Consider the following 12,741-nt stretch of genomic DNA (forward strand, 5'->3'; position numbering starts at 1 on the left):
CCTGCTACAAGTGTAGCCTTTTGTGGACAAACAATTTTATGATAAATAAATGTCATTTCGTTTTTATTTTACGAAACCGTGAAAAGCAAACCCTCGAACCCACGTGTCTACTCATGAGAGCGCATTTACTGGCAAACTCTTTCAGCCTGTTTGTATGTCGCTTTTAATTAGATTTTCTCGCACATTACCGTGAAAAGTGGGACAATATGTGTAACAAAGTTGGGCCTGTGGGCACTCGCCTATTTCCACCATTTCGCCCCAGCACATGCACTGACAATACACTGACACAAATTCACCCAGCGTTTAATTATCACTGCGTGATGGTGAACATACTTACAATGCAGCCATAGTGCTGTAGTTATTTCGCTGTTTTTAATTTCATTAAAACAGTTGCTAATGGAATGCAGTATGAGTAACATTACGTCTCGTTTGCGTTCGAGATTTAGAATGTGATTAAAAATGGAGTGGATAACTTTAAAAACTCTCTATATTAATTTCAATCTGTTGTGTTGTTTAATCTGTTGTTAATTTTGTGTTATTGATGTTTGTTTGAAAAGAGTTATCTATTAGTTATGCCGTAAAAATCTTTGAGCAAAAATGTGGAGCTTTCAAAACAGAAAAATAAAAATACTTCATCAATAATTCGAAACCAAGTAGATTTGAAATAATAAATGGGAACATTTTAGCCAAAAGAAAAACTAATTGAAAGCTAAACCTATCGCATCACATTGATGCGACATCAGCAATTGTTACCAGGTTATATGATGGAACTCGGTCCAACTCGAAAAAGTTCCCTTTTCCACTGCTTCAAGAAGTCGATGAGACGATCATCGAAAGAGATGAATAAATGGATGACATGACAGTTTGAAGTACTTTTACGCTGGCTAATTCATGCGCATATCTCTTCCATGTGAAGTCGTGGTATGAATTGATGATTTCGTGTGCCATCAGCTTCGTTCGTCGGTCCGATCCGATGTCCAGCGTTCCGTGAAGGAAAACAAAAAACGCGGGTAGCGATTGATGGGAAAAATTACTTACCCTAGCCGCAGGCGGAGACAACCGGGAAGAGGTGTGTGTGTGTGTTTGTGGAGACACGATTGTCTGTAAATGACTCCATCGACGAACTAGAGGACCGAGACCGGAGTAGGTAGCTCTTCTAGACTGTATTCCCTTGAAACATCGGAACTGGCTGAAGGTTAGTCAAATAGAAACGTCCTCATACGAGGCCAGGAACGTTGCCCTACGGGATGTTTCGGTCGTTCGAGAGGAACCTCTCTCGGTAACTTACACACTACCCACATTCGTCCATGAAAAACAGAACAACACTCTAACCGCCCATCGGGGTGATTGCTTCAGTCAAACTGGCCGAAATTCATTAATCACTAGGCCGCAAATAATTGCCGCAAACGCAATAGACCAAGAGCCGGCGACACATCGCACCGGACCTGTTGGAGCCGAGGGCTACAATGAGAGATACATGGAGACAAAAAGGAGACATTGATTACTTCGGCTCGGAGCTGGAGATGTCCTACTTTTCGGATTTGCACCAACACAAGTATCACCATCATCGTCATCATCCTGAACACAATTGATGATGATGATCATTGTCCCGATAAGGTTGCTCTGGTCCGGAGCTGGTAGTATTTTTTAATTAAGAATCTGGAACGGCACACTCCGGAACTGTGGTTTTGTGGGTTAATTAGATTAAAGCCTTTATCATGCTTATTACGACGGACGGTACGGGGCTTGGGGGGGTGGAGACGGAGCTGGTCCATTGTCGGTGGGACATCTTAAGGACGTCACACTTTGGGAAAGCAACACCCGGGTCGAATCCGTTCCCGTTCCGTGGCGATGCTAATTAAATAAAACTCCACCGTGGAAGTACGATAGCCTTTTATCCTGAGTGTCTCGGGAATGTTCCCGGGAATGGCGTTGAAAAATGTTTTTCCTTATCGCGTCGGGTGAGTGCTGGTGTTGTTAAATGTGTCCGAGTTTCCATCTCCAGCTGGGTGGAAAATATCACTCAAAACATAATTCAAAACCCCCCCCCTCGACAGTGGACTAAATATTTGAAAAGAAAATGGCGCTCGGTCAAACACCGGGGACGCGTGTCTAAATCACATTTTTCCCGTGGCTTGATATTTACCCCGCGTGGCCGGATGGCAGTCTGAAATGGCAGTCGAGAAGAGATAATTCCTTCCGCGGTTGATGATTGTGTCCTTTTTCGAGCAATGAAAGGCACCATTCTTTCGCCACGGTCAGATGCACTTCCGTCTAGCACCGGAATGACAAACCGGCATGCAACGCTGGTCACACCTTGGGAAAGATTGTGCACTGCCATTAGAAGCGCCCACCGACGATGGACAGAAACCAAACTGCACCTTCTTGACGAGCGAACCATAAACCGCGCGCGAAAGTGCAGTATAAAACGAAATTGCACCGCAATCGTGTTTATCGGGTGTGAAATAGGAAAAGTGACGGAATCGTCACTTTCCACCGACGTGACATTAGGGCAGGTCTTTGCCGGGTTTCCAACCGGATGTGTTTGCGGGAAAAAAACGAATCAAACGCCGGTCGGTCACTGTTATTTGCAGCCAGGGAACCATTTCCGTACCTTTTTTTCTTTTCGCCTCGAGGAAGCTCGGGAAGGGGTGTGGGGTTGGGGAAGGAAGCCGGGAAATTGGAAAAATGAGGACGGATCCCAGAGGATCCATCAGAACTTGTGCAGCACAATACGGAAGCAGTGCTGTCGGACTGCTGTTTGACTTTCATGTTTAAGTCCCAGGTGAAGTGTTCCAGATTTTTTGAGTGAGAAAAGCGTCGCTTGGTTTTTCTCGAATGTTGTTTAAGCAGTACGGGAAATGTCGCTTCATTTCATCGATTAAATTGCGTTCTTTTCTTTTTTCCTTTTATCTCTTTTAATGTGTACTTTTGACCATTTTTTTGAACACAAACGTTCTAATGTTGTAATAGAACATATCTTATACATATTCTTACACAAAATGTTTACTATCTCCATCTGTTACTCAATTTGGCGAATAGAGTACAACTCTGTTCTTTAATGTCTTTTTTTGAGACTGTGTCAAAAACGTGTTCAATCCCATGTTTTATTTCAGCTTCGTTTCATCAGTCAATATTTTAATATTTAATCTATTTTTGTGAGAAATTGTGTTGCTTTAGTGTCAATATTTGTGTTAAAAGGATGCTTTAACTTAAAATTGATAATTTTGTTCAATGAATTCGTTGCTATTTCTGTTACTTTTTATTTTATTGAAAATGATTATCCCTTTGCACAATTTGTATCATCAGTATGATGACACTATAATACATCTGCAAACTCCAATCAAAGTCATAATACGTCGCGTCGAATCGGTTTATTCCCGGTTGGGAAGGAACTTCCCCGTTGCTGTTTCACTTTTCTCGGTTTTTATGCTGATGGATGCTCATCACTTTTCCCTCCAGAATGGAACCCACCAGTTGATGGATAGTTCGATTCCGGATCCGTTCTGGTCTAAAAGAAAACTAGATTGATGGCGAACGCGATTGCGAATTACCTTGTTTTTTTTTTGTGTTTCGGTTTGTGTCGTTGGATTTCAAGGAGGTGATGTATTTTATTTCCCTCTAGTTTACCCTTATTTTTTGCTTGCTCTTAAACTTATCTCTCGTTTGTTGCTTTCCTGGTGGAGAATGAAGCAAAATGGACTAAAGAGATGGGGGAAAACCCACCCGAAATGGCAAAAAACTTCGATCAGCGCTAATCAACATAATTTATCTTACGGCATTTGCAGCTCGGTGACTCTTCAGCGCCAAAGAGTTACTCTCAAGAAAACATGAACATCCAAAAGGGAACGAGTAAACGCTAGCAGGAGAAAAAATGAGAAGAAAAAACAGGAACGAGAACCATCCGAAATCTTCTCACAAGTTATGGCTCTTCCGTCTAGACGGAACAAATGTTTCGACTATTGTACCTTCCGTCTCCGTCCACTCCTGGCACTCATTTCCCCCCGGGAGGGTTGGAAGAGGTTGACAAAGAAACATTACAACTGGATGCTTAGGGAAGGGTCCGGGCAAGGGAGTGGAGGTACATTGTTAGCGAAGCGCACGGAAAGTTCCCTGCCGACCGACCGCCGTTTGGAGGGCATTAATTTATGTTCCCACCATTATTATGAACCTCTCAACAAACCGAATCAAATACGTTTTCCCGCCCCTTACTCCTGGGAGGCACACCTGGGGCCTCCTCCACCGGGTGGGTGCTTTTGGCGTACAAAGAAAAACTCCCCATTCCCGAGAACTCGACACGGAAAGAAAGAAATCTTCTTGGATTGCAATCGAACGGACTTAATGGAACGGCACGCAATGGCGTTTGCGGATCGATCAGTTGTAGAGGTAAGTATCAATTTTCGAGGTTGGAATATGGACCCCCCCCTGCTACGATTCCGAACAAAGGAGCAGAAGGAGTTTTGAAGGAAGGTGATGTAAAATTATTGCTGCCGAAATGGGTCGCAGAGTCAAGAGGCAGCCTCAAATGCACGTCAAGAAGTAGTAGACGGTGAGCGTCTTTGTGGTTTTCGAAAACAATTGCATGCCGCAAGCCACTTTTGAGGAGGAAGAAGGCCGGTCGGTGGTGAAAAGTTTGAAGAGCAGTTCCCTTCGGCTGCTAAGGCTCTGCACCCGTCGTGAACGTGATTCAATCAAGGACGTCTCGGGTTGTCACGGTTCATAGTTCACGTGCTCGAACGTGGTACGCCGCGCCAAGAAATGCGCTCCCGGGTAAGGAAAGGATGAGAGGAGGGAAAAGGAGAGGAAACTTGTGGATAAGACAGACAGCTAGTGTGCCGGATGCAGGCAGACTGCTATCGCCGGTCGTCCGGGTGATACAACTCTATCAAAAACATATCCTCCACGGAACGGGTTGATATTTTCGCACGCTCGTTCGTTCCGATTTGCTTTAAGCGCTCCGAATCCTTTTAGTCATGCACGGGATGTCACCGGCCTCGGGGGAGGGAGGAAGGAGAAGCTTTCCCATCCTGTGGGCACGCACGAGATTCTCTTGTTGTTGTTGTTGTTGTCCGTCGTGTCCTTTTGTGTATTCTTGTTTCATCAACAAAAAGGACATCGGGTAAAGAAAGTTTGCAGCGGAAAGAACAGACGATATGGAGCTAATGGGAAGTAGAAATGAGGAAAGACGAAGAAGAATAATGTGAAATAAATTGAGTTTGATGGCAACGGGTTGTGAAGCGAGTTTTTTAATGCACATCTAAAGGAAAAAAAAGATCTATTCAACATGAACCCCTCACAAAAGATAATTGTGTTGCCAAAAACTGTTATTTTTATAATCTTTACAAGTTATTATGTTATTAGCATTATTTATTTGTTTAACACATGTATCGTCATTCTCCAAGTATTGTTTATTTTTGAGAGCGTAATAAATTGTATTTGCTGTATTCTGAATTCGTCATTAAAATGTAAAAGTCTTTTGCCAAAAACAAGTGCATTCAAAGTAGACTAGCGTACTAACACGTTGGGTACCAAGCGTTTTTAGCACACTTTTTAGTACAATTTTTTAAAATAAATTTTATTTGTTACATTTATTAAACCGATGGTTTTCGAAGGCCAAGCAAAGACTTAGCCTCTCAAAAAACTTTTTTTTAAATATTACTACAGTTTTTATGTTGCGTTTTCTTTTATTTATGGGTCACAAACTTTTAGAACTAGTTACTACTAGTATAATAATTAATTTCAATTTCTATTTAAAAAACGAGAAAATTAAACATTTTAAATGCTGCTGAACGAGCAGGGAAGATTCATCGGTATAAAATCACGTTGATGCTACACCCTTTACCTTCATAATATGCCGCACGCAGCGCCAGCAGGTGCCATCAATAATAGGCCTTTTTCTTCTTTCAGTAAGCTGCTTACGAGGACCACGTGACGGCAAATTGAAAGTCGGTCGGAAGCAGGCATGCACAGTAATGAATTTACTGTTGAACTCATCATTCGGGTTGTTTGTCCGTTGGCATCGCCGAAGATGTGTCAATCGTTAAAGAAAAACTGCTACATAAGCAGTTTGTTAGAAGAGCTCTTGGAAAATGAAGGGACGTTTAGTTCCTTTGATATTGTATTGAATTCGAATGTAATGGAAAATATGTGGTTCAACAAATTATTCTCTTTTTTTTTTGTACGCGCAATCAATCTTAGTAGATTTAAAAATAAATCAAAACCGTTGATAATTTTCGTTTGTTACTTTTCCCCATTTCAATCACGAAGCACTGGCGATTAAAAAAACATAGTTTAAAACGGACCTGGCGTCTCCATTACATTTGGCAACAAACCGCTCCAGTGGATGCAGTGACAAACATTAATCCAACACGTGACTGCGGCAAACGTTGGTCGATTTTCATTGGTACCTCAATCGATTGGAATTGTTGCAATCGTGAGCGCCAGTGCACCATCGAGCGCTGCAGCAATCGAGCGTTCCGTTCGAGTGCAGTGGGAGTTGTTTTTAATTAAATAAATTCCATGCATTACTCGGGGGCGGTGGTCGTTGTCCGCAAATGCCAAAGAAGCTATTTTTGGAAGACATAAATAAGATAACCCTAGTTCCGTTGGCCTTAAGACGAGGGTGGCTCGGGGCGTGACAAATGTGCTTTGGCAACCCAATCAACTAACGGAAGTGAACAAACTTATTTATGGAACGAAACTAAAATGTTTTGAATAGTTTTATTCACTATGTTTGAATCAAGGATGTTAAAAGTCGTATTTTGTTAATTGCATTTATCAAGCTCATATTTTATAGAACAAAATTTTGTTCAGTACTATTTTTTAGACACATCGCCTACTTTTATGTTTCATGTTACCAACGTATTTTTAAACCAAAAACTTAAACAAACCATCATCATTTTATTGCAAACTATGTTTATTAACACTTTTAATCTATTAAGCGCAACACACAGCATGTTATTTATGCTTGTTGGTTGATTGGATCGGGTGAATGCTTTTGAATAAACAACCAATCTCTGCAAGGAGGTAGACGAAAGGAAAAACAGGGAAAGCTAATTGAATCCACCCGGTTAAAGAAGCGGTCATTTTATCGAACGGATTAGAAGGGAAGAATGAGCAAACAGTTCCATGAACCAAAATGGCACGCTTTGCACTTTTCTGTCTCCCCTCTTCCCCCTGCCCCAGTGGAGTGGGAAACACTGGAAACGCTTCATCTTTAAACTGGGAGAAAATGAAAAGAAAAGCAAGTCCCTGGTTGGATCATATTTTGTTCCTCTGGTTGGCTCATAGGTTAGTCTTTTTTTGTGCTTTCGCTCGTCCGAACGGATGTCCGAGTCTGGTATTGGTCGGATGTCCGGAACGGACCGTTCAAAGACACGTCGTACGGATAAATAAAAGTGTCCCCCTTGCAGTACTTTCCTTTGCGGGTGGGCAAGACTCGCCGATTATAGTTTCAATTCATAGGAGCCGAGAATGCGACCACAAAAGACGCCGAAGCCAACGGCCAAACGGTGATGCTGATGACGATGGTTATGATTATTGTGACACAAGCTGTTGTTGGTACCCTGGAAGTCTGGGCTCCGGAACGATCGGTGTACAATCGAAATGGTCGATATAGTTTTCCTCGGAACGTCGGAAGGAGCAGACATGGATGCGGAAAAAAGTTCCATGAAATTATGTTACGGTTTTGCCTACGATCAACAACTCCACGTTCCCACGACCAGGGCAAAAGTCAAGCACAACGTCCACGTCCGTGTTCAACCTCCAGCACGTGCAAGTTCACGGACTTTTTTTTCGGACCAACATAACTGTCGCGAATGTGTGGTTCATGATAAAAAAACGAAAAGTTTAACGGGCATCGTACCATTCTGTCTGAAGTTGGAAGGCGAGCGATTTGTGTGCCGCTTTTGAGCTGCGGAACAAACGATCTCTCCCTCTCTCTCGCTGTCCGGACTTCGGAGGATTAACCCGGATCAGACTGGCGCATTTTCACCCATCCCCGCTGCCCTTGTAGCACCGGATCTCTATCCCCATTTTACGATGTTTAGCAAACTAATGGCAGCGCGACGAATCGAACGTGAGATGCATAAAATGTGGCCACGTCGGTAACGGCAGACGACCGGAGCACAACACCATGTGCAGTTAATCGATTGTGGAGTTCTGATTTGTCCACCCCTTTTTGCCTCGTCCTCTTTCCTTTCCTTTTCTATCTCTCGACGGTGTTGACGCTGCATATGTGAGCTGCCGAGCTGTGACATCAAAACAATCATAGTCGTTGGTTCCTGGGTGAGAGCTTATGGGGAAATAGAAAGGGATCAAAACATGTTTTCCTAACCGTGGCTTTTATGCGTGTGGCTTGCTTTTTTATTCCAACTAGGGAGTTCGAGAGAGACTCAGCGCTAGAACTTCCAGGTAAGCTTTTCTACTTTCTACAACGGAAATTACTTTTTTTTGTGGAAAATAGGATAGCATTACCTCTCAAACAACGATGGAGAATGAATCCTGTGGACGAACGTAACCGAACGTGCTTGAAGTTTGTGCAATTTTCCATAGAAATTAGAAATTAGCCAATACTCTAATGTTGTTTAGCTAACTTGGTTGGCTTGATCCCAAAATGGTGGAAGGTCGTTTGATCGAAAATTAGCAGCATTTTGTGTCGCGTAGAAAATTCGCTCAGGACATCGACTAAGAAGGTTGTGCTTTGGGAATATTTTGGATGCTACCCAAAGATAAAAAAGAAGCACATAAAAAATGAGAGACATTTTAGATAATGGTAACTTTACAAACACAATAAGGAATTTGTTTATCATTAAACCGGTTCAAGTAGATTGGAAGATATACAAAGAAACAAATAAAATGAATGCCCTGAAAACATTGTAATCTTTGAACACTTTTCCATTGGTGTTACTCAACTGTTTGCAAAGATTGTGTCAGAATTTAGTGTCGCCGTGAGAAATGGAAAATTTTGTTGCCAAGATTTCCTCCCGAACCGGGTTCGCTCGACCGAGCGACAATGTTACACAAATATTTCACACAATTGACTTCGCACCGAAGGAAAATGAACCCCCACGAGTGCATTGTGTTTTTGCGCGAGTGCGAGATGTTTTCCCTCGAATGTCATGCAAATTTGCGCTCGCTCGTGGCGTTGATTTCGCTTGGCGGTGCACGGATGAACTTCATCGCTCATCGTCGAGCTTGTGCGCGCCTTTTACTTCCCAACGCAAGTCATAAACGAACACATAGCCAGAAAAACATGCAGAAGGTATCATAAAGCGTCATAAAATTTCAATTTTTCACACAACTATTCACCACCCGTTTGTCGCCCTCGGGGCTCGGGGGAAAACAACGGGGGCAATAATTATGAGCCCCCCGGGGGGGTAGAAGTGAGCCAACCTCGCAGAGCGGATCCTTCGCGTCGCATGTATGCAGGATTTATGGGAATTTATGGTCGTATGAATTTCATTTCATTACCGCCACTCTAACCGTGAGGAAGGAGACAGAGAGGACTAGGGTAGAGAGGAAAATACGGCCATGGAAATGAATCATCGTCACATCAACTGAACGTCAACAACTGAACCGTCAGCAGTTGAACAACGATTCGAAGAAAACGGACAACGAAAATGAAGCGCACACGCCATGGGAAAATTATGACACACTATTCACGACTCACTTCACAGTTGCACCGCAACGATTTGCAGACGAAGTGCATCCGCTTATTTGTAACAAAATGGATTTACAATGTGATTATAAAATTACTAATTTACATTATTTTTAAATAAGAAGTGCATAACAATATTTTCCATTAAAATATCACGCAAACTTCGTATTCCTTCTTTAAATTGGAACGTCGAAGAACGTTGTCTTTTATACAAAAAAAAAAACTCTCCTTTTGTTCTCCACCAATGAAGAAGTGACAAATACAATCCATCCCTTTTCGGATTCGTTTAATTGAGATTCCCTTCTGCTGTTCTCTCACATTTTCTAAGTCCCCAACGGGAACATCCCTTTGGGTTTAATTTCATCTAACTGAAAACAAAGAAGGAACCCTTAAATAAAATTTACGAAAGCCCTTCCAGTGGTTCCGGTAGAATGAATTTCAAGCTCCTAAAGTAAAGCAGACTTCTCTGGTCGTTTGCTCAATGAAAACTCGTGAGGGCCGGTTCCCTTACACCTCCTCCTGCCCTTTGCATTCACTTCTGTCAACGTCGTTTTTGTGTCATTTTGCGAGGATTATTCGCACTGGGAAAAGCTCGGTCAGTTGTGCTCTTCGCAGAGGATTGGGTTCGGGTTTCCTAGCACCAAAATGCACAATCAACGAACGGTAAGGCGGACCATCGTGTCATGTCTCGAGTCATTAGACTGGGCAATCTTTTTCTAACCGTTTTGTTGTCCTCGACGATGGTCAACGTTCATACACTTGGGACGAATTGCTGTCGTACGATTGCCTCAACGACCAGCTGATTGTGCGAGATTAGGCCAAAAGCTCCTTCGAGTGGTCGGTGTTGATTCATTGAATGTGTGAATATGTCATTGTCATTGTACAAAACAAAAAGCTGTCAAAAGGTTCATGGTATTTGTTTTGGTAAATATGGTCAAAAAATAGCCTTTTAAGTAACTTATATTCTCACATTCGATAACTTTTTAATTTTTTGACGAACCAATGAAGTGAATAAAATAGAATAAATAATATTTTAAAGAAAGTTAGCCACAACCCTTGTTTTCAAACCATTGGCTTTTCACAAAATGTCGAAAAATGTTACTACATCAATCGTTTGTTTCTTTTTAATGCTAATGAATAGCCATTAAAAAGTCAACAGTAATAAATCCTTTCATTTTTGACCTTGCAATTCTAAGCTGGTGAGTTAAATCTCCTTACACTTAACTCGGAAATGTGATGCCACTTGCCGAGCGATCAAAATAAATGAATGCAAAGGCAAAACAACAACATTGATAGCAAATGTGGCTCTCCGGAAGGCCTCTTGGTTGTAATAATAAATGGGCACGATAGTTTTCCTACACTTGGGAATGTGATTTCAACATTCGTGATACGAATATGATGCAATCCATTTCCCTTCCAAACTGATTGCCGGGATCGACGAAAGTCTTCAAAGCCCAAGTCCGGGTGGTTATGGTGCTGATAAGGCTTATGTAAAACCATTCCGCATGAAATATGACACTGCTTGATGGCTGGTTGGTTGGGAAGAATGCCTGTATAGGCACATTGTCCACTCAATTTCCGTCACAAAGAACGGAACCCGGGTTGAGCCTGCACTGATTTCCTGAGCTTGTCGGTAAAACGGTAACGTTTCCCGTGCAATCAAACCGGCCTTTTCATCGCTCAAGTGCGCCAATCCCGATACGATGGCAAGGATGTGCACCATTTGCGCCCGGCAATAGGTGAGTAATTTGTAAAGCATCCTGCTCGCAAATGTCCCTGGGCCTGGAGGCTGCCGGTCACCAGGACGCTCACCCCCGATGTAATAGAAATTTATACCTTCCCGGCAATTTATCCAGCTATCCGTCCGGAAAGCGGACGAAAAGGGATGCGCTTGCCCATGTTCGGAACTTCTTGGATTACCGGTCTGAGTGGGCCCATCGGTTGCATCGGTGGCCAATGTTCGATAAGCGGCACGATTGCACCAGAGCTGTCCACTTCCGGTGTCAGAGAGGAACAAGAAACCTCTGCAATGGACTTGCCCAGCCGGGGTTGGACAAATAAATGAGGAAGCCCAAGAGTCTCCCGTTCAGCTCAACATGGAGCCCTTTCCTGTCGATCAGGTTGCGATTATGTCCCGACTTTGGCGTAAATAAACCCCGATTCGATATCACTCCGGCAACCGGAAGCAGAACGATTGGTGGTCAATGTTTGGTTGGAGCGTTGTTTCCTTCTCCCGAGGCCACGTAAGAACGTTCAGTCGACAAAAAACTAAGAGAAAACTAGTTTGTTTCTAGATCACCCACCGGAAGGCGTGTTCTGCAACATGACATAAAGCAAGTTCTCGGTATCGAAGTGGAAAATCATATTTCTGCCTTTACACCGTACCAATCAGCAGAGGATTTTCATTGCCGCGAAAACAATGTAGAAATTTTGAACAAAGGTTAGCTCAGCAAGTCCAGCAGCATGTTTTATTCTCTTCCGTTACGATATTTGTATTGCTGATGGGACGGACGATTGTGGAAACACGTGCGATAAGTGGAAATTTATTGCGTTGAAAGGGAAGCTGTAATAAAACCAGCTAGTGGGAATTTGCGGTGTATTTTAATGATGGGATTTTGTACCTACACCTGTTGGGAAGAGATGAAGCATCATGTATGGAGGTGATTATAAAAATGGAAACCTTACTGAATTTCGAAGGATATGCTAAACGTTTTTTTTACAATCACGAGGCTTATTGGTTATTTGTTCAAGTAATCCAGTGATAAGAGGATTAAAACAGATGATTACAGCATATTTTAAGAATAATTCCCCCTGTGGCAAATGTGGTAAGTAGAGGCTTTATATTTATACTTACTTTAAAAAGAACGACATTGAAATAACATTTTTCTGTTCGGTTAAATAATCCCCTGGCACGTGGAAGAAATGAAAAACGAAAACGCAGCATAAACTTGCTACTGATTACCCAATCGATCGTGCTACAACCAACGGAGGGTTTGTTCGTTGATAAACAACTTAATCCGACACAAGGACATACAACTTTCTGCGAATCGAACGAAACGTGGTTGGCTAATTAGCATTTTATT

The sequence above is a fragment of the Anopheles ziemanni genome, chromosome 3 (assembly GCF_943734765.1).
Source record: "Anopheles ziemanni chromosome 3, idAnoZiCoDA_A2_x.2, whole genome shotgun sequence".
In the NCBI taxonomy this organism is placed as follows: Eukaryota; Metazoa; Arthropoda; class Insecta; order Diptera; family Culicidae; genus Anopheles; species Anopheles ziemanni.